Source organism: Cydia strobilella, chromosome 25 (assembly GCF_947568885.1).
Source record: "Cydia strobilella chromosome 25, ilCydStro3.1, whole genome shotgun sequence".
NCBI classification, from domain to species: domain Eukaryota; kingdom Metazoa; phylum Arthropoda; class Insecta; order Lepidoptera; family Tortricidae; genus Cydia; species Cydia strobilella.
This window is the reverse complement of record NC_086065.1, coordinates 8,158,357-8,182,468: the sequence shown is the minus strand read 5'-3', so window position 1 is coordinate 8,182,468 and position 24,112 is coordinate 8,158,357. Positions and strand designations below refer to the sequence as shown.

Sequence of the window (24,112 nt, the reverse complement as noted above, 5' to 3'; positions counted from 1 at the left end):
GGGTTTGTCAAATGTGACCAAGACTAAGACCAAGGAGGGGGAGGGGTCGAAAAACCTCGAAATTCGTGTGACGTAATTAATGGATGAACCCCTATGTTTGCTATTGTCTTTGGTCTTACCGATACCTAGGGTACCAACGCTTCGCGGCTAATTATAGTAATTCTAGGTATACAAGTAAATTCTTTAACAAAATGAAATAAAACTATGAAAACGGATTATATCGCGTATATTGAATTTATAATACATCCCGACGTTTCGAACCCTTTACAGCGTTCGTGGTCAACGGGTGACTGAGGAAAAATTACAAAGTGCAAAAATACCCACATACTAAAATAATGAACAATCATAGACTACAAACTTTAAGGCTGGTTGTACATGCAAAATCGGTTCATAAGGCTAGTTATACACTACAATTATTTTCAAGTAAAGATATATATATATACGCGATAAAAACTACGCCGGCTCCAGCCCAACAAAACTTAAACACTCAAAACATCCTAACGGTACTTGTACAAATACTCGTACAAATCTTATCAAAAATCAGTTACAGATAAGTAAAAAATGCTTGTACACATATTGACATAAGGTTTACGAGCTACAACGGATTAACAAGACAGTTACATGGATTATATCAGTGTTATCAGTGACTGATAGTGATTTTGAACAAATACCTACACAAAAAACTGGGGCCTAAAGTTCCTTAGCGATTGGTTTTATATTAAAACTACCTAACGACTCGCTCTATTTTTTAAGTCTCTCGCACCTTGCGTTGGGGTAAGATTGAACGGGTTTTTCATGAGGGGTTTAAGACAAAAAATCATCCGTATGCCAAAACATTATTTTTAAAACGTATATTTGTGTAAGTATAGCAGGGGCGTAGCTAGAGGATATGGCGCCCGGGGCAGTCACCAAATTTGCGCCCCCTGACGACTGACAAAAGTTTCCCTGCTGCTGCCTTTTGCCCATTTTGGCGCCCCCCTTGGATGGCGCCTGGGGCATTTGCCCCCTCTGCCCCCCCTAGTTACGCCACTGAAGTATAGTATAGTATCATAGTAGTCTGACTTGCATCTTTTTCATATCCACTCTTTACAATCCAGCACCAAAGTGTCTCTGTTTAGCCCAATGGTTGACTGGTAGAGAAATGCCTCAAGGCGTTAAGTCCGCTATTTGTACTCTTTTTGTGTAAATTTGTGCACTAAAGTTTAAATAAGTAAATAAAAATAAAACATTACGGGCGACTTTTCATCTTACCCCGCATAAAGTTCAATCTTAACCCAACGTGACCCAACACACCTTATTACAACTTTTCTCTGTAAAAACTAGTATATGTTACGTCAAAGATAGATATAACTCCGTAATAGATGGATACAGTCTAAGGAAAAAACGTGCCTCGAAAATAAAGAAAATTTGATTCTCGTTCAGAGGGCGCTACTAGTTTTGGCCTACAGTCGTATAGATGGCGTTGACGGCTTCGTTTGTTATTTAACAATTTTAACGCATATCAGTGAAAGAACATGGGTCAAAATCATAAAAATAATTAATGCAAATAAAAAAAATCATTTATCTATATTTAAATACATTCTATCGTATTTTTATAAATCTTCATTTTTAGTTTTAAAGTGTGTCGACAGATGGCAGTGAATTTACTGGGGTTACAAAATTTACTATGACAGTAACGCTCTAGTATCAGTTACTCTATGGTTACGTTAATGTGTAGGTATGCCAAGTCTCATACAATACAAGCATGTTATTATTATGTAATCTATGGATGTTCTCGTAAAATGAAAGCGTAACTTCTATTGTATGGGAGCTGCTCCTATCGTGTCTCTTAAGCACTTACTACTTGCATTTATTAGTTGCATGACAACTTTTCAGTGGCGTAACTAGGGGGGGCAGGGGGGGCAAGTGCCCCGGGCGCCATCCAAGGGGGGGCGCCAAAATGGGCTAAAGGCAGCAGCAGGGAAACTTTTGTCAGTCGTCAGGGGCGAAAATTTGGTGACTGCCCCGGGCACCATATCCTCTATAGCTACGCCCCTGCAACTTTTTGCCAATAAAACCAAAATAAAGTTTTATGTTGGTTTTTGGTACTCAGTTGAGTACCTACATTATTTCCCTTATTATTGTGCTCTTATACCTGATCAGTTGCATTTAACTTGCAATTCAAACCCACACAATTTTATACTATTTAAACGAAAAGAACCTATCATTTTTTTTATACTACGTCGGTGGCAAACAAGCATACGGCCCGCCTGATGTTAAGCAGTCTCCGTAGCCTATGTACGCCTGCAACTCCAGAGGAGTTACATGCGCGTTGCCGACCCTAACACCTCTCCCTCGAGTTCTGGCAACCTTACTCACCGGCAGGAACACAACACTATTAGTAGGGTCTAGTGTTAGTAGTGTTATTTGGCTGCGGTTTTCTGTAAGGTGGAGGTACCTCCCCAGTTGGGCTCTGCTCTAGATCTGGAATGACATCCGCTGTCCTGTGCCCTACCACACAAAGCGAGATGTCATTCACAGTGCCCATACCTCTCTTTTGGACGTAGTTTAAGGACATACCCGGGTCCAATTATCATGTTCCAACATTTATACGTCATTTTAGAAATGTCTATTTTAAATGCTCATAATCCGAAGTTCCTAGATTTTAGCGGAAGCTATTTCAAACACAAATTACAAGCTTAAACTCTATTTAACACATTTGTACAAAGAAAACTACTGACAGTTTTTTCTATCTATTCCATTCGTTTACAAAAATAAACCTTAATACGTTATCAGAAGGTGTAAAATCGAGGTCAAAATTTAAAGGATAAAAGGCCTTTTAGCTTCGTTAGGAATAGAATACCTGCACTTTCTTTTGTTATTTTACGTAATTTTCAACGGATGCATAGATAATATTTCTCGGTACCGCTTTAATACCTTAAATCTGATTATTGTTCGATTTTAGACTTTATTTAAAGTCATTAAGGTATTATTTTGCTTGTAATTTTAGGGTAGGATTAGTATTGTAATTTCAATGCATTATTGTCCTCTTAAAACCTTTATTTTACCTGCTTTAGGCAAAACAAGGATTTACGGTATGCTTTTAATGATGTCAATATTTGAGTCACTTACACTTTCACGGAATATTGATAATATGGTAATGTTTTGAAAACTGTGTCAAGTATTTTAGTGTAGGCAATATCTTTAAGGGCTGCATCATTAGGGTAAGTACAGTCAGCTGCAGAGAAAAGGTACCCCCCCTGCATAGAAGTTTGTATGCAAAGGTGCTAAGCGAATAGTATTGCTGACTGTACATAATTGAAAATACTTAACTGATTCTTCTTCAGTATGTTTTAAGTTAAATATCAGTTTCATTTTTTATACAAGCTTTTATCGCTGACTACAAAACTTCTCCCTAAAGGGGCCCACTGATTACCAGAAACAAAATGGCGGATAACGAAAACAAACCCAGTCGTAACGTGAATAAGAATGGGCGGGACGGTCGTACGTCTTCATAACTATAATAATGAAAGAATGCTTAATTATGTATCTTGGTTCAGAAAATAACATAAGACACGAGGCCTTGAATCCCTCGCAACGCTCACGATTCCACTTCGCTACGCTCTTGGTGCAATTTTAGAATCTTATCACTTATCAGTATTAGAACGAGGAATTAAACCTTGTCTCAATTTAATGCAAGCATTATTTCAAAAGAAAAACCTGAATCAGCATAATGGATTTCCGCTTTTAAAATAATTCTCGGAAGATGTTTGAAAACAAAATGGCGGATAACGAAAACAAACCAGATCGTAAATAAGAATGGGCGGGGCGGTCGTATGTCTTCATGGCTATAATGATGAAATAATGCTTAATTATGTTCGTTCAGGAAATAAAATGGAGTGGTCTAATATAATATTCTTTCCCACTGTCAATGTGTTCATCGTGGGGTCCCTTTGTTTGACATAATTATTGAAAGTCATAATGTAATGATTGTCATATCATAGTCATAATTCTGAAACCGTTAACTTTTCAGGTTATCCTACAGATACGTTAGGTTAGGTTTGTTTTATGGCAATCCTGAAAAGTTTCTGAGAAAAACCAAATTATGACTAACGAAAATGTGGACAAACAATACATTATGACTAAACTATATGGGAAATAATAGAGAGCCGTTAATCGTGTCATAGAGTAACTTATACTAGAGCGGTACTGTCATAGTAAATTTTGTAACCACGGTAAATTCACTGCCATCTATCAACACACTTTAAAACTAAAAATGAAGATTTATAAAAATACGATAAAATGTATTTAAATATGGATAAATGATTTTTTTTATGTGCATTAATTATTTTTATGATTTTGACCCATGTTCTTTCACTGATATGTGTAAAAATTGTTAAATAACAAACGAAACCGTCAACGCCATCTATACGACAGTAGGCCAAAGCTAGTAGCGCCCTCTGATCGAGAGTCAAATTTTCTTGATTTTCGAGGCACGTTTTTTCCTTAGACTGTATCCATCTATTACGGAGTTATATCTATCTTTGATCGTGTATACCAACAAAGATAGATATGATACCAATAACAAATTGCTAATGTCTTTCGGTTTTTAGGGTTCCGTACCCAAAGGGTAAAAACGGGACCCTATTACTAAGACTCCGCTGTCCAAACGTGATTTTTTTACTGTTTTTTTGCGTAATGGTACGGAACCCTTAGTGCGCGAGTCCCACTCGCACTTGGCCGGTTTTTTCTATTGAACGGAAACTTCACATATATAATATATGTAAGTCGGGTGATAATGCAATAGTGTGGTGCCATCGAGCTGATCTGATGATGGAGACAGGAGGTGGCCATAGGAACTGTGATAAAACAACGCAACTCAATTGTGTTTGTGTTTGTTAGAATTGTCTCGATGAGTATTAGTTGCATGTTAGAAGTATTAGAACAAATTAAATTATTTACAGAAAATACTTTAATTTGTTTTAATTTTTTTAAGTAGAAACACTACTATATTAATTATAAACTGAAATAAATGTCATATACTAAGAAAAAATGACTAAGGCCTCCAGTGCCCCAGGCTGGAATCGAACCAGCGTCCTCTGCTATCGCGGCAGGTGCCTGTGCCATTCGGCCGAATTCGGCCGGCACTGGAGGCCTTAGTCATTTTTTCTTAGTATATGACATTTATTTCAGTTTAGTATTAGTTGCATGTTTAAAGAAAAGTACCTACAGTCAGCGAAAATTTGTATCAAAAATGATTTTTTTACAAAAAAAAAAACATTAATTCCACGCAGACGAATTAGCGGCCAGAAGCTAGTTTGCGATAAATAGTTAATACTAATGTTGACGATATTATTGACCTACTTGATAATTCTCTTTAGCTACTTATTAATTATTTCTTATTAATAAGCAGAAATTAATCAGTAATCACATCGACCTAATGACGGACTAGTAACGAATGTTATTAGTTGCAGTAAGAAGTGTACATAATGTATGCGACTAGTCGCCGCCTCGCGCCTGTCAGTTCCCTGACTAAGGAAGTTTATACCATACGACAGACGCACGATCGTAGAGGCATGGAGATATAAGTAAGCTTCACCGACTTCAAAAACAGGCCAAGCGCGAGTCGGACTCGCGCATGAAGGGTTCCGTACCATTAAGATAAAAAACGGTAAAAAATTCACGCTTGTTGTATGGGAGCCCCACTTAAACATTTATTTTATTCTGTTTTTAGTATTTGTTGTTATAGCGGCAACAGAAATACATCATCTGTGAAAATTTCAACTGTCTAGCTATCACGGTTCATGAGATACAGCCTGGTGACAAACAGACGGACAGACAGACAGCGGAGTCTTAGTAATAGGGTCTCGTTTTTACCCTTTGGAAGAGAACTCAGCTGTCATTTCTGAACCGATTTAGAGAATTTTTTTTTTTCGATACACCTCTAATTTTACTTTAGTTCTTGGAGTACCTACGCTCCTTTTTGAAGATTTGACGGTCGTATCGGTTCCGAAATACCGCGGGTGATGCTCGTACATTTCACAGTTTAGCTGTGCGAGGCAGGAAGTTTCTAGAGAAACACAGTTGAGTATTGTCAACTTACACTAGCGTCTTTTGTGCGTCGGCGTCTAGTTGGCGCTATGGACAATGGTTGTCGCTGCGCAGTTGCGCCAACATTGCGTCGAGCATCAGCCAAAGAGTTGACTATTTAGTCTCCGACTCTCGGGAGACGCTAGACGCTCTCTCTGTCCCGTGTACCGTAGCGTTTCTCAGGTTGCCTAGCCAGGGTGACAATCGCTTGCGCTACGACAACGAAACCCTTTGTGTCTCTATCACTCATCCATATTAGTGCGACAGAGACAGTTGCGTTTCGTTCGCTACGGAGCGTAAACGATTGGCATGTTGGCTACGCATCCGTCCCGTGTACCGTATCCTATGGCTGCTGCTTGACGCAACGATGACGCAACTGCTCAGCGACGCCATTTTTCATAGATATATAGATAGATAGATAAATTTATTTATTGATACTGATCATACACTGTCAACATTGGTTTTAAGAATTACAATTATGCTCTAAATGAATTATAATAAAGTCAATAGATATTTAAATTTACAATTATCAAGTCAGGAATTATTAATTAGCTACGACTACTAATTATTAATCAGCTACAAAGACGCTAGTGTGGGCTCTATTTTCCCATGTACCGTGTCGTACTCGTATCGTCCGCAGTAAGTTTCATCGGCAATCAGTCGATTCTCTTTGACCGGCCAATCTGGGCGACGGCGCTTTAATAATGTATGGGCCGGTCGATACATCGCGACTATAACTCAAGTTTTAGCTAGTTCATGAAGTGGGTGTGGCATATGAAAGTTAGTTGAATTTTTTAGCTTTGAAGAACGAAAATTGTCGTTTTAATAAAATTAATAAGGTTTTTATTCAGAACGACGGGACTTAATCGCGTAACATAAGTTTTAAATTTACCTCCGACGTTTCGAGGACGGCGTTGTCCCCGTGGTCTCGGAGAAGACTGGCTAAAGTTGACATCAACATCTTCTAGGCGCGCGAGTTTTTTGAACTACCCGCACTTGGTCTTGTTTATTAACTTGAACGAAACACAAAACGACGAAACCCGACGACGTTACGACGTGACGTGGTGTGACGTTGAAACGTTGGAGGTAAATTTAAAACTTATGTTACGCGATTAAGTCCCGTCGTTGTGAATAATAATGAGTAAAAATCGTGAAAGTTTAAATCAGTATTAATAAGGTTTTTAGTTCATATCGTATTACTTGTATAACTATAGTTTGTCAAAGGACTGTCTCATTTCAAATATAGCCAGAGAGAATCACACTATCTTTGTCTTACACTAGTACTAGCACCCAAAAGAAAGGGATAAGTATAATTTTCCTGGTTGTTACTGACTGACAAATTGGATTGACCAACTATAGTATTGTATCGGTAGCGGTTTAGGAGGATATAACCAAAGGGAGTAGCCATTAGGCGTTCCCCTCTGTCGAAAATAGTCGGCCAATGGTCATATACACTGTATGGAGTGACGTTTATCTGACATGGCTATTTTTACGTTACGTATACATTTGACGTTCCTCTCCCCCGCAAATATCGGCAGACTTTTTTGTACAGAAAATTACAGACGTGACGTCTCCGTTTGGTTACACTACCGCTCGTAACTATTTAAGCACTCGTAATTTTTTCCATACAATTGTATACAAAATCGACTCAGAATTATACCGCTAAGTCGCAGTCGGGTAACAGTTTTTTTGTGCAGTTTACTTTTTTAATTTAACAGACATATCGAGCTTCAAAATGATGTGCAGAATATTAGTGTACATTGCCTATTTACCAAATGGCAAGCGTAAAAAATCCATAAATCGTTTTCCAGTACAAAATCGTTTTATTTTGTATGAGGTTACATAAGGGTTTTTTAAATCGTTGCATAAAGTAAACTCTAAATTTTAAAGGATGTCTTTGGCAACAATTTGAGGCTCAATATATTTACCTAAATAAAAATTCAATCCAACATGTAAGAGAGTCATTTGCCTGCGATCGAACAGTATGATTTTGAAAATATTTTTTGTATACAATTGTATGGTGATGAAATACTTTTGAGCGGTAGCGTATATCCTCCTAAGTGGTTGCCCTCCTAGGTGGTTGCTGGTTGCCGAGTGAATCTGACGTCCGACTTTTAATCAGATCGCGGGCAGCATTGGATGCAACTTTGTTCACTCGCGCCGCAACCGCTAAAAGCGTAATTAAAAACAATAGTAGGAAGACATTTCCTCCAGGAAATTGAGTTGGTAAAGTTGTCGAGTCACAAGGAGATATCGCTTCGAAGCGCTAAAGTTGCCTCAGTTTATTTATGTGGTGAAACGCAGTCTAGAACATAAGTACTGATGTAGTGCATCATCATCACTACATTAGTATAAAACAGTCGCTTTCCGCTGTCGGTCCGTCCGTCTGTCTGTCCCTATGTATGCTTAGATCTTTTAAACTATGCAACGGATTTTGATGCGGTTTTGGTGAGACACAGTGGCACACATTAGCCGATTGCTGGCACAAAAGAAACAATGGCTTTCGTTTAACAGATTACCGTCTTAGGCGTAAAAATCATTTGAGAAGGTGCAGAGCTGTGAGCTCCATCTTAGGCCCTGTCTTCACTTTCCATCAGGTGTGACTAGGGCCAATCGCCGATCAGTTTATAATAAAAAAAAAAAAAAAAAAGACTATACTCTTGTATAAGAAGTTATTTGTGGTATTTTCTATAAAAAGGGACCTTATTGTCGATGGCGCTTACGCCATTATTGACGATGCTCCGATATAAGTACAATGCCGCGCGACGCTGTGCGGCGTAAGCGCCATCGACAATAAGGTCCCTTTTCATAGAAAATGCCCCATTTATAGATCCGATTTTTCGAGTATACGTCATTGAAAAGGACCCAATTAGGGATGTCCCTTCATTAATTAAAATTATGTAATTAGCGATAATGAGGTGTTCCTATTTAAATGTTTGTCATGTGGAAACAAAAATGTTTTTTTTATGCTCATTAAAGAGAATAGTGACCGATGGCAGAGTTTTGGGTAGTTCCAAATTGAAAAAAAAAAAGTCTGGAGATTAAGATATATTGAAATAGTATTAGTACATTACGATACAAGTGCGAAATGAGTTCGCAACGAGTAGCGATAAATCCTTTCGCATCCCTTCGGACTGACGGACGGAATAACCTATTCGCACGTGTAACGTACAACGTTTTACAGTACATATATGGCCACCGACATATACACGGTGGCTAAAAAATGAAACACTTAAATTCGATGTATTTTTTAACCATGTTATCTGAAGCTACATAAACTAATTACAGACATAGATGTACGTTATCCTATTGTAAGTACAAAGTTTCAGAGCAATCTAGTTAGTCGTTTTAAAATGAGAGCGGAACTACGTTTGTATGGAGAACCGAGCTTGCCGGGGACTCTTAGACGAACGCCAAAGTTGCGTTATCAATCAGTTTACCCGACGGGTTGCTTATCGACTTGTTCAAACATGTTTTACATGTTTACACTCATGTTACATGCTTCCGTGCAACGTAATCATACAGGGGGACTCAGGGGGTAATACTAAAGGGGAAGTGTGGGAAAATCGGAAACTATCGGGCCAATTCGAACAATGATCTTATCAACTAGATATAAAACAGAAACGATAACAAGATATTAAAGAATTTGAATGTCCTCTTGATCGATTTCTTTAAAATTTGCTTAAGATATCCAATGGATATCTAATGGATATCCCAAAACGTCACAATAATTATAGCGTGAAATGACAATTAGTTTCACGAATCGAACTGCAAAAGATTTAAGAACTAAACTATAACGTATCTATTAGATCTTGTATTGTTCTCGTATCTAGTAATTATCACGTTTTTCGAATTGACCGGTTTAACCCATGTTCTTTCACTGATATGTGTTAAAATTGTTAAATAACAACGAAACCGTCAACGCCATCTAAACGATAATAGGCTAAACCGCCAGCGCCATTAGTCTGAAATCAAATTTTTTTGGCACGTTTTTTCCTTACACTTTTTTCATCTTATACGGACTTCCACTAGACTTATATTGGCCGGGTTGGACCGTGATTACCTTTCGTATTGTTTTTGAGCTCCCGATATTTCGACGCAGTTACATGCATCATGTTCACGGTCTATATCCCGGTCAATATAAGTCTAGTGAAACTAACCGTGAATCATTCAAAACTCTTATTATACGGAGACGGAGTTATATAGGTCTTTGCCTAAACCACAGATTATATAATACTATTATTATGTTTTATTTATTATCATTACGTTTTAGTTATATTAGGTTCCACACCTTCACTTTCCTTGCTTTCCACTCACTGATTTGATTATTAAGTACCAGTCAATTTTGGTAGAGTTTTTATTAATTTTGTTTAGTTCGAAACGTCGGGATGTATTATAAATTCAATATACGCGATATAATCCGTTTTCATAGTTTTATTTCATGGGTAACTATCGCGGTAACCGAAGACAATATTTTATTAATTTTATTAAAAATAAGATAGGTTGTTCATTGTCCCAGAAACTTACCATGAAACACGGTATTAAGCGTTGATAAAAGACCGCTTTTGACCATTATATTTTTAATAATAAAAACTTACAAATACGCGGGATATTGCGATGATTGTTGTAATTTGTTGAGTCAATACAACTATGAATAGGTGTAAAAACAAATACATATTATTCGAAAAAAGTGTGTGCGTGTAATCTTTACGCGCGATTGAAGTAAAAATTCTATGACGATGACGTTTATCGCAATGTTGGCACTTTGACGTGTGTCCTGTTGTGCGGGTGTTACTATTGAACGTTATCTACTTCCGTCAGAAAAAAAACTGAGTTACCCTCTAGTTGCGCCTAAAGAAGTTTTACTTCAAAAAATCATAACAAAACTCTTTTCCCCATTATAAAATTGCCATTTCCGACCCATAAAATCAGTAAGTACAAACAATAGATAACTTTCTAAAGAAAAGGTATACTAAGCGCCATTATGTGTCTTGGTAGGTAAGTTTAGTTTTATTGCGCTGGTCCTAATAACCCTAACGGTTTGAGAAATTTCAATAAGGACCACGTTTTTATGACTTTGTTGTGATCGAAATTCGAAACGAAACCCCAACTGCAGAACCAAAGGAATTTCAAAAAATCCTTTTTAGGGTCTCCACATCCACATTTTTTTTATATCCGTTTTGGTTCATGTGACTTAATTAAAGAAACCGTTACCTCCCTATAATAATACCATACCTCCCTATAATAATTATAGATTTTTTTAAATGTTTTACTCCTACTAAACCAGCGCTGAATTACCACCCATTATCGCCCTTGGCACCCTTCAAACAAGTAACCTTATAACGGCCTAAATGCATCTTAACAATACTTCCTATTCCTTTACAATTAATCTCATCTAAATTCCACCATGTTTATTTGTTTGTCTGTCTGTCTAGCCTGCATTAGCATTGTTTCAGTCTAATTCTGGTGCAGACAGACGTACGCGCGTAGTAACACTTACGCCAGACTATCACGGTATACAATAGGCCGCATAGCTTAAGATTAGTCCGAAGATCTGGCGTAAAATAAAATAAGAAAAAAGTGTGTGCATGTAATCTTTACGCGCGATTGGAGTAAAACTTCTTTGACGATGACGTTTATCGCTATGTTGGCACTTTGACGTGTGTCACTATACTCTGATTTGTAATTAGATTCCAAAAAACTAACCTCACTTTTTCTCTTTTCCGTATGTTTTAAGAAACTAAACAAAGCTAAAAGGATACATCTATATTTATTTTAAATGCTAGAGTATGCAAAAGGGAAATTTGAGTTCACTTCTTTACATATTTTCCATTATTACGAAAGAAAAAGGATCTGAGTGAGGTTAGTTTTTTGGAATCTAATTACAAATCAGAGTATACTGAGCGTTACTTCCGTCAGAAAAAAAAGAGTCCTCTAGTCGCGCCTAAATAAGTTTTACTTTAATAAATAATAAATTAGCTAATATTAGGTAGGGGAAGGAATCACAAAAGTGGCTTACTAGACCTAATACAGAGTAAGCTCAATATGGTTTGTGTCATGAATACTAAGCGACGATATATAATTTAAACGAATAATAAATACATACAAAACATTTATAACTCACAAACGTTTATTTGTGATAGACACAAACGCCAACACGCTTCGTAGGTAAGATCACTACTAGACATAGACATAGTTTTTTTTTTTTTTTTTTTTTTTTTTATGTGATATTCAGCAGGACGTAAGCAACATCACAGGAGCCACAAGCATTGCCGACCCTTGAGAACCCTAAATACCCGCTTCTTGAAGAATCCCATGTCGTAGCACAAAGGAAATAGGAAATAGGAGGCAACTCATTCCACATTCTGCACGTTCTGGGAAGAAACGAGCGGGATGCCCGCTTATTCATGGTGTGCCATGTGTCTAAGAAGTGAGGATGAGCTTTGCTCCTTTGGCGGGAGGTGCGGTGATAGAAACGAGACGATGGCACCAGATCAAAAAGTTCTTCGGAACATTCCCCATTGTACAGACGGTAGAACATGCAAAGACATCACATGAAATTGCAGAGTTAACAGATAGCATAATACATATTTTACAGATAAACCTTAAACTTAGACTTAAAAACGAAGAAATTGAGTTGCACATATCACAGAGAAATATTCATGCGTGTTAAATAGGAGCTTGCCTCAGCATAATGTATACTGGCTATAGTATGTCTGTATGTAAACAATTTATTGTAAATACATAAGACAGGTTAAAATACCTGATAGGTATCTGATAGTTTATAAGTAAACTTAAGCGAGCTTTGCGTAAAAATATATTTATTTAAAATAAAATTTAAACACAATATAAGTATTTATTGAGTATGTAATTAGATCTAATTTAATTGACATAAATTTCAAATGCAAAGTAATGAAATTTAATGTATGTGTAATTTTTAATCAAATTTTATTGAATCGAAGCTAATTTATTTATAATTTTAATTTTAATTAATTTATTTTACAATTTATGTGTGTTTACTAATATATTTTTAAGAACTGTAAACTAACAAAATATGGGCCGACAGACCTGAAATAAAGATTTTCAATTTCAATTTCAATTTCAATTTCAATTACTATTTTTTTACTGTTTTTTTAGCATTAGAAAAATACTACACGATCTTGACGTGAGTGTCTCTTTATTTAATTGGGAAACACTTGAAATTAAGTCACAACAAATATTTGTAACATATTTTCATTTACTTCTTTTGGTTTTATGCCTTTCATAAGTAATAGTTTTATTGTAAAAAGCGGTTTTAATAAAAGACACGTCAAGATCGTGTAGTCTTATCTAATGCTAAATAAAACGAGATATAAGCCTAATATATAACACTAAACTCTCGCGTTTTGAACACATATTTAATTATGACAATGACAATTTTTATATAACAATAAAATTAAATCGCGGTAGACCCGTTCGTATAATTAAATATGAGTTATAAGCCTAGTTATTTCTCTATGCTTCATTAGGCCGAGCACATGATTGACGCGACAGTATCTCGCCGCGAGATAGACTACCCGTCTTTTACTAACTGTATGAATTAAAGAGGGACGGGTAGTATATGTCGCGGCGAGATACTCTCGCGCCAATCATGTGCTAGCCCGGCAGATATCTTTAGACGTATCTCCGAATGCCTGCTGGCCGTACCTTCCCAGGGTCTGCCTGGCAACGCTGCCAAAACGACCGTGTCGTTCCCGATATATCCAGTGTTACAACTATATTACGTTACGTTACGGAGTTGTATTCTTTTTAGGGTTCCGTAGTCAACTAGGAACCTGTAGTTTCGCCATGTTCGTCTGACCGTCCGAGGTTTTGCTCCGCGTTCGTTGGTGCTATGCCAAAGAGGTAACAGTAGATTGTTAACCAAGGGATGAAATGATGCCTTTCACCTGAGTTAAACACTCTACTTTTCATTTCGAATACGAGGAAAGTAAAAAGAAAGTGTTTTTTTAAAACATGACTAAGTATACATTTTTATAGTATTTCTTGAGGGAACTTTCAATTAACAATTAAGGCAAAAGTATCGTTATTTATGGAATGGAGAGTCAAATATCAGAATGGATATTATATGTGGTATTTTCTATAAAAAGGGACCTTATTGTCGATGGCGCTTACGCCATTATAAACGATGCTCCGATATAAATACAATGCCGCGCGACGCGGTGCCGCGTAAGCGCCATCGACAATAAGGTCCCTTTTCATAGAAAATGCAACATATAACAAATCCATTTAATTTCAAATTTCAATTGCTTATCAAGACAAGACAAGAGACGCCACACCCAGCCAGGAACATGCCTGCTCCGGACTAGCCGGCATACCAGGGGACGTAATTTTATGGGGAATTTTTCAAATTTCAATTGCTTATCGTAAAAAAAATAAAAAAATCGTACTTGGAACGTGCCCTAGTGCAGACACGTATCATTTTCTGCACACCATTTAGAACAACAATGACCCTCTTTCAGAAATGAAAAATAAAATGTCCTAAAATTATATTTTAGGGTACTAAAGTGGGGATGTTTTTTTTTTTCGGTTCAACCATATGGAGTGACCCCTACCCTAGTGTAGTTGGATAGTTTCAAAAGGAATATGGATCTTCAACAACCATTTGTTGATAGAGCGAATTTTTTCGGAAAAAATCACGAAAGAAATAAAACAAGCTTATAACTGCATGAAACTCTACGTTGCCGCTCATTAAAAGTAAATCCTACGTCACAAAGTCACGTTTGCTTTATCATGTATATAACCGCATCCATCATAAGTCCTTTACACGCTATTTAAAAAATTGTAACAATTGAATATGTAAAAAAGCTAAAAATATGAAAATAGCTTCTAAAAATGCGCCATTTCATTTTTGAGGAAACTCATCCATATTTAGGGTTCCGTACCTCAAAAGGAAAAAACGGAACCCTTATAGGATCACTCGTGCGTCTGTCTATCTGTCCGTCTGTCACAGCTTATTTTCTTAGAAACTACTGGACCAATCAAGTTGAAATTTGGTGTACATATGTAAGTTTGTGACCCAAAGACGGACATGTAACGTAAACAACTGAATTTTAAACATGGGGGCCAATTTTGGGGGGTAAATGAGAAAATTTAAAACTAAAGTTTTTCAAACTATATCGTGTTACATATCAAATGAAAGAGCTTATTGTGAGAATCTCAAATATATATTTTTTTATAATTTTAGGATAAACAATTTAGAAGTTATTCAAGAAAATAGGCAAAAAATTACCATTCCCCCGCGTGAGTCAGACTTAATTACTTAGTTTTTGATCCGTCCCCTACGGGTTTTTTAAAGACATTTCACTCACGTTTCATATACAAAACACATTGTTTAAATTGTGTAATGTACGGAGCCCTTGGAACGCGAGTCCGACTTGCACTTGGCCGGTTTTTTTTGTGAAAGCTATTACAACAAATTAAAATTAAAAAAACATGACATCCATCTCGCTCTCGCTTACCTACGCTCAGTGAGAGTGAGAGAAGTACACGAACCTACGGAGCCTTAAGGTGTGAAGATGAACAGAAAGTTGCCACTTGCCAGTGATTCATAGAAACAAGTTTAAAGACCGTTATTTGAGAAACAACACATTTTAAGCAAGCCGCTATTTTATTTGACATCATAAAACAATTGCAAGTTGCAACCCATTATTAACCCATTACCAAATATTTAAAAAGGAAAAAACTATTAAACTTACCCTTTATTTTATTATCTTTCCTTAATTGCCTAGTTTGGTTTTCAATAAAAGCAGAATAGACAGTACTCGGTTCTGAATTTGAGTTTCATGTCAAATCAAATTCGATCTTCTTGTTTTCATAATAGAGTTGAAATTACAAAAGGCTCAAATGTATAGATAATTTCGATAACTTTCTTTTGATTTGCCGATAGTGCAATAAAGGTTTGTCCGTTTGTTTGTGTACCTATTGTTTAGAAACAGTTACGTAAAAGGGTGATAAAGACCAGTTATTCGTAAAACATGTGCGTTTTCTAGTTGTAAAGTTATTTGTCATACCGTTACATGTTTTTGTCGGCTAACATTAAAGAAATGTATTGGTTTTTGAATTATTATAAAATTTAGTTTTAAGGCAGCGAGCGTGTGAGCGTTGCGAGGGTTTCGAGGCACGAGGGTTAAACAAATTTTGCCACCGAGTGAAACACAATTTTTTTCATTACACCAACACATAAGTTACATACATATGTAACTTGTGTACGAAACACATACATATGTACAGTTTCGTACATGTGCATAGTATTTAAAATTACCGTCAAAAAATTGTATAAGTATTCCATAATTTACAAACAGGGTGTTAACGTTCAGAGAACGCCGCCTGCGCATCTTTCCCACAACTGTTTTGTAAACAACACTGACGCAAATCTAAGCTTGCAGCTGTTTTGCAGAAATGTGCATACGTACACATTATTTCCTACACGATTACGTTATATGTAACTTATACTCTGGCACACCCGCTTTGTCAGCAGAAAAAGGCGCGAAATTAAAACTTAGGACCAACCTTAGGTCAACCCTTCGCGCCTACATTTTTTTTAAGTTTGTCACCTTTTTCTACTGACAAAGGTTGTACCAAAGTATTATAATATACTAGCTTCTGCCTGCAAATACGTCTGCGCTGGATGATAATGATTGATGATTGATGAAAATGATCCTATATCCATTATTGGGCCTTAAACTATCTCCATACCCAGACCACCCTTGTTTTCTGTAAGCTGTATCTTTTACTGAACTATGACAATAAATAGTATTATATCTATCTATCTATCTATATATATATATTTATACCACGACGGTGGCAATCAAGCATACGGCCCGCCTGATGGTAAGCAGTTACCGTTATATATAACAATGAGATTGTGACTGACACTTCTTTTAAACGTGAACTTAAATAATATACTTTCGTCGCTATACTTACTCAACCTCATATCTGCAACAATCATTTGATGGAAATGTCGCTTTTCTTTCATTCGGAATACGGGTGTTTTTGACATCAAATGAGTGTTGCAGTTTTTTTTTATACTACGTCGGTGGCAAACAAGCATACGGCCCGCCTGATGTTAAGCAGTCTCCGTAGCCTATGTACGCCTGCAACTCCAGAGGAGTTACATGCGCGTTGCCGACCTTAACACTCCTCTCCCTCGTTGAGCTCTGGCAACCTTACTCACCGGCAGGAACACAACACTATGAGTAGGGTCTAGTGTTATTTGGCTGCGGTTTTCTGTAAGGTGGAGGTACTTCCCCAGTTGGGCTCTGCTCTATACGAGGTTGAGTAAGTATAGCGGCGAAATATGTATCTGTATTTGAAAAAGTATTCCCAGAAAGCATGGCAGTGGCAGCGTGGTTCCGGCATTTAGAAAGAAAAAAAGAAAAACTAAATTTAAAAAAAAGATCTAATTAATCATCGAACCAGCTCACAAAATTTCACGAGAATCGGTTGGGTATTGCTAGAGTCACTAACATGTCAGTGCCAAACTGACAAACGAGCGAGATGCATAGAAAGTTACGCTAGCGTAAACGTAACTTACGCTAGCGTTTATGCCAGTGCCTAACTGTTGGTAGCCGCACTGTAAAGGAGAACATCCAGACATACGAAAACATTTTTACCCAAGCTGAAATGGAGACCTTCGCTAACACTCGGTTAATAACTTGTTTGGTTAATAAAATAAACAATAAACTCTTTTGACCGGACTAACCTTTTAAAACTATATATAAATACATTATGTGGCCAAATTTCGTGCCCGGAAAGCTAGAACATACAAAGCTAGCTGAAATCCAGTATTTATTTTTAGACGGACAGTCTAAAAGTTTTGTCTGTCTAGATCGATTGGACTAAGCTAAAACCAGGTAAGAGACATTATCTTTGGACCGCTAGCCGCCATTTTATATCAATGTCACCGTTACCGCACGCCTACGAATCAAAGTAGGTATACACTGTAGCAAAGATAGATATAACTCCGTAATAGAAAAAAACTCTAAGCAAAACACGTGCCTCGAAAATCACGAAAATTTGGTTCTCGATCAGATGGCGCCACTACCTTTGGCCTACTCTCGTATAGAGGGCGTTGACGGTTTCGTTTGTTATTTAACAATTTTAACGCATATCAGTGAAAGAACATGGGTCAAAATCATAAAAATAATTAATGCAACTAAAAAAAAACATTTATCCATATTTAAATACATTTTATCGTATTTTTATAAATCTTCATTTTTAGTTTTAAAGTGTGTCGATAGATGGCAGTGAATTTACTGTGGTTACAAAATCTACTATGACAATACCGCTCTATCTTATTATATCCTCTTTGGTCATACGCATTTTTTATAGTAAGTATCGTGGTGGTTTTAACGTTTAATATAATATTTTATTCTGTTTGTGATGTCTTTTTTAGGGTTCCGTACCCAAAGGGTAAAAACGGGACCCTATTACTAAGACTCCGCTGTCCGTCTGTCCGTCCGTCTGTCTGTCACCAGGCTGTATCTCATGAACCGTGACAGCTAGACAGTTGAAATTTTCACAGATGATGTATTTCTGTTGCCGCTATAACAACAAACCCGGCTCCCTACAACCAACGTGATTTTTTTGCTGGTTTTTTTCCGTAATGGTACGGGAACCCTTCGTGCGCGAGTCCGACTCGCACTTGGCCGGTTTTTTTTAAATATATATATAGATATTGTCTATGAATAAATTATTTATTTGTTGAAAACACATTTACATGACATTACAGTGTATAAAAAAAAAATGGAATTAAACAATAAACTACAAAACTAACTAAAATATTTTATTCAAAAAGACCTCCGCGAGCTGTACCGGGTGCAAAGGTGCCCATCACACTTGCCGCGTTACCACGTTGGATAGCGATGGCCAACCTTTGCACCAGGTACGAACCCGCGCGAGCATCAGAGGTCCTCTCCCTAATCCTATGTCCCACCTCCCTAATAAACGATATGGCGTCAGACCCCCAACACCCCGTTGTCTCGAAGGCGAGGGGTACAAAATAATAATTTGCCTCGAGGATGGAATATTTCGTTCTCTTTCTTGAAGCTGCCGACTCTGCCGCAGCGCCAGGTGTCTGCACCGTCCGGCTGAGATGTGACGCGGCGAAAGTGCTGACGCACGTGGCGTCCCACAGTAGGCACTTCCCCTTCTGCCATGGCACCAACGTTAAACCGTCCGGCCTTTTGCCATCGGTGCGACAGAGACCCGGTGGTTCCAGAACACACGGTATGTTCGCGGATATTAGGGCTCTCCGGACGATGTCATTAAGCGCGTGGTGTCTGGGAAATCTTCCTGAGCAGCGACAGCAACTCAATGCGTGATGGCCATTAGCTTCCACCGTGGAGCCGCAGATGCATTTGTGAGATATGCAAACATCGCAGCCCAGGCGAAGAGCTACAGCCACACGCATTGAGTCACTGTCGAGGAGTGTTCCCAGGTGAGGGGAAGGTAATGCCTGTAACCACGCTCCCGCTTCTACCTTTGACACCGACCGGAGTCTTGCCAAATCCACACCCGTAGCAGCACTCAAGAGACGGGCAAGTGTGTTTCTGGCACCCGCGTCATCCCACGCTCTCTGCACTTGTGGAGCCTCAGGCACGGACACAGTTGGGTAACGATCTGACCATATTGCCAGCGCATCGCTAACAAAGGGAATCGTAACCCTGTCTCCATGAGAATGTAACATTTTAGAGACAAGGTCAACGACCCCATGCGCTGACGCTAGAAAGGCTGGCAGGCCTACGTCCCTCGCGCGCCGTAAACCCAGACCACCATGACGTACAGGCAGAGAAGCTTGGGTCCACTGGTCATCAGAAAGCGACACATTTAAGATGGTTTCTGTTGTATCCTTTAAGGTGTCGTCAAAAGAAGACACCTCATCAGGACACAACCACGTCGGGGTGGTTCTTAAAAGGTACGTTATTTTTGGAACCGCAAAACACATTCTAAGTAAAACTAGGGCGACGTGGGTACCTATATTATTGAGGCGCTCCCGGGCGCGCAGAAGGAGCCGTTTCCTGGCCTCTATTGCATCCGGGATGGCGTCTGGGAATATTGGGCAGCCCAGAAGGTAAAAAGTGGTGCGTGAAAGTTCTTTGAGACCGGGAAGCAGAGTCTGAAAAGAATACAAGGAAGAAGAAAAAGTGGGGCTGCAGCAGAAAAATTCACACTTGGTCGCGTTCACCTCCAGACCCATCTCCTTAAGACGTGGAAGAAGAAAATCCAAGTCTTGCTTTACAACATCAGGTTTTCCTCCCAATGTCCCGTCGTCCAAATACCATGTGTTAAGAGGTGACTTTAAAAACGGTATTATCTTATGGATAGCGAGGCTGAAGGTGAGCGGTCCGAGTGGATCTCCCTGCTGCGCACCCACCTGGGAAAGGATCAAGGAGTCGTTGTAGAATAGGTTAGACGGGGAATGATAAACTTGGTTCAGAAAAGGGTATAGAGACGGTGAATGTTGTTCTATTTCGCTCAAAAGAACGTCTCTTTCCACGGAATTGAAGGCATTTTTAACATCTAACTTGATGATAACGCAGTCTGTGTTTGCTGGGTCAGCTACAAATGTGCGAGTGGCATGGATAGCGGCTTCACACCCTCTTTGTGTGCCAAAGCCTAATTGATGTGGCTGGAGATACCCAGCCATTCGTTCCCTTACCGCACGACACCCCAGTTTTGCTACTAAACGCCGAAAGGTGCTTCCCACAGCAATTGGCCGTACGCCTCCCTCTTTTTTAGTTAACGCGCACAGAGAGGCTCCATACAAATACGGGCAAACTTCGGGGTTTAGTTGTCCACTGAGTAAAAAATTACAGAGTTTAACGAGACACTCAAGCAACCGTTGCCCGTTGTCGCCAGCCGAGCTCGACGTCAACTCTTTTAAATGAGCTGGTCGAATTCCGTCCAAGCCCGCGGCTGACCCATTATGAAAAGTCCCAAGCGCTTGGACTACTTCCTCTAAGTTAACGGTCAAGGCTTGAGTAGTCCTATCTGGCTCCCGGGGGAAAATTAAAGGGCGGGACGGGGGCGGGTGCTTTGTCTGTAGGGAGGCAAGAGTCTCAGGACCCGGAGGTGCTATAGAGTCATCTGACATTAACACGCGAGCGGCGCCCCTCACATCACCTTCGAAGACTTTATATTATATTTATATTGTCTTCGATTACCGCGATAGTTACTCATGTCGGGATGTATTATAAATTCAATATACGCGATATAATCCGTTTTCATAGTTTTATTTCATATATATAGATGTTTATTTTTATTTTAGTATTTTAATTTATTTGTAGTTTTAGTATATTTAATAAGTTAGTTTATAATTATATTTATGTTATTTAAGTTGATTTACCCCTTGTTTAATATAAAATACTGTCTAGCTAAAAAAATATATATATTCTCTTCCCCTATTGTTAATAGTTATCAACCGATTCTCGCGAAATTTTGCGAGCAGATTAAATAATAATATAGATGTTATGTCGATTTTTTTATATGTTGGAAACATGGCGGTAAACTAGCTCTATATCACAGCATTGTATATGTGATATTTCCTATAAAAAGGGACCTTATTGTCGATGGCGTTTACGCCATTATAAACGATGCTCGGATATAAATACAATGCCGCGCGACGCTGTGCGCTTTTCATAGAAAATGCCCCATATTATGTGCAATTTACTAGGTTTTGACACACATCAGTAGTTTCAAGCTTCGCTTAGCTGGACGCTAGCCCGTTTTATTTTTTACCGACTCCCAAATAGAGGGATTGCATATTCATAGAAATTCGGACATTACATTATTTTACAACGCATTATATGCGGTTGAATTGAAAAGCTGTTTGCGTTAAAGCTAAATGTAAATGGGTTTTCACTGTTCAGCTTCAGATTTCCGATTTAAAGTTTCTAAATATAATTTTCTAATGCAAAGGAGACACAAGCGCTGGTGGCCTAGCGGTAATAGCGTGCGACTTGCAATCCGAAGGTCGCAGGTTCAAACCCTGGCTCGTACCAATGAGTTTTTCGGAACTTATGTACGAAATATCGTTTGATATTTACCAGTCGCTTTTCGGTGAAGGAAAACATCGTGAGGAAACCGGACTAATCCCAATAAGGCCTAGTTTCCCCTCTGGGTTGGAAGGTCAGATGGCAGTCGCTTTCGTAAAAACTAGTGCCTACGCCAAATCTTGGGATTAGTTGCCAAGCGGGCCCCAGGCTCCCATGAGCCGTGGCAAAATACCGGGACAACGCGAGGAAGAAGGAAAGGAGACACAAGGGGGTGTTTTAGTTTTAAATTTTATTAAGTTAAATAATCATTTATTGCAGATCATAACAATCCATAGATTTTGTTAGTTTCTCTTAAGCTAAGTACCTAATAACTAGTGTTAGTATTTAATAAGTTAACCTACAACTAAAAAGAACTAAACACCATACAGGTCAACATACAGGTCGCCCAGTTAAAACCACCAGGTGCCTCCATATTCGACAGTCGTATCTATCGTTTAAGTGTGCACCTGACATTGGAATGATATCTGAATAATATCAGTGCGTCACTGACGCAAGCGAGTTGCACGATAAATAACTGATCACTTAAGTATAATTTTGATATCAGTACGGTTGTTAGTTAGTTAGTTTTGCTGGGCATTTTCCGCAACTCGACATCCAATGTGCCTATTTTGCGTGAAACGAGGTAGCGCTACTCCAACCACCCCATCTCCTCCACGAAGCCTAGCAAGGTCTTCAGGTTGCTAGTTGCTTCCTTTAGTGTGCATGGATTCCCTAGGTATTTGCTCCTATATACTTCTACCTGTTTACAGTCTAGGAGAATATGTATTGTTGTTTCTTCTTCTGCCATGCACGCTCTGCACATGGGGCTGTCCGTTTTACCCATAATATGTAGGTGTTTGTTTAGTGTGTTATGTCCTGTTATTAATCCTACTATTTTACGTAGTTGGCTTCTTGGTGTTTTCAGTAATATTTTGGTAAGTTTGTGGTTCAGTTCCGGTAGAATTTCTTTGGTTTGCCTGCATGTCTTCATTTCATTCCAGTACTTGTTGTGCAGTTGTCTGTGATGTTGTTCTAGCTGGTTGTGTATGTAGGATATTGGTAGAGGCATAATTGGCTCGGGTCCATATGCCGGTGTTTCTGAACCTTTCCTGGCCAGTTCATCCGCTGCATCGTTTCCTCTTGATCCACTATGCCCCTTTATCCATTGTACTTTTACTTTGTTGCCTTCTTTGCTCACTTCAGTGAGGCTCCGATGGCATTCAAGTATAAGCTCTGAGGTAAGTTTGTCGCTGCATAGCGCTTGTAGTACCGATCAGTACGGTTGAATTGGCCTGTTAATTTCTTAAGTATTGTGGATTGATTAGTGACTATGGATCACTGCACTGGCTAGCAGAACAGCATTCATGTGCATATGGTTATGGTTTGAGGTGTATCGTACCAAAGGCTTTTTCACTTAGTACCGCAAGGCGTAAGTTTTGCATTAATTTCGGAATATGTGGAAAAGGTTAAAGGAGTGTGTACACAACGAAGGTTGTTATTTAGATAAAGTGATTTACAAGAAATTATATAAGATAGGTACCTAAAAATTGTAAGCTAACTAAAAAATAGTATATAGTTAGTTAACTTATTATGACACCAACTACAACTTTGTTGCATTTGGAGTCCAGACTTGGTCCGTGGGGCCCCGCAGCACATACAGCCTATACCGGCAATTGGCGATACGGCTGGTGGATGGGACCGGGGATAAGAGCTGGCAGCTTCCTCGCCCAACACTTGAGCATAGCGATTCAGCGAGGAAATGCTGCCAGCATCCAAGGCACCATGCCACGGAGGCCCATTTTAGATTTACATTTTTAGTTTTATAGTAGTTTTAGTTTAGTTAATTGTAGTTTATTTGTATAATTAATGTGTTAAATTTCCAATAAATATTTACTTATTATATAGTTAGTTAAATTATTATATAGTTAGTTAACTAAAAAATTAACAAATAGTTGTCTGTAAGTAGG

General features: G+C 38.4%; 1 long non-coding RNA gene across 1 annotated transcript; it reads left to right on the top strand.

Annotated features, from left to right (window-relative positions):
- Window positions 1-7,503: 7,503 nt before the first annotated feature.
- On the top strand, window positions 7,504-22,358 carry LOC134752939 (uncharacterized). Its single transcript, XR_010128782.1, has 2 exons — window positions 7,504-7,567; window positions 22,030-22,358. It is a non-coding gene; the product is annotated as an uncharacterized LOC134752939 (long non-coding RNA).
- Window positions 22,359-24,112: the final 1,754 nt, after the last annotated feature.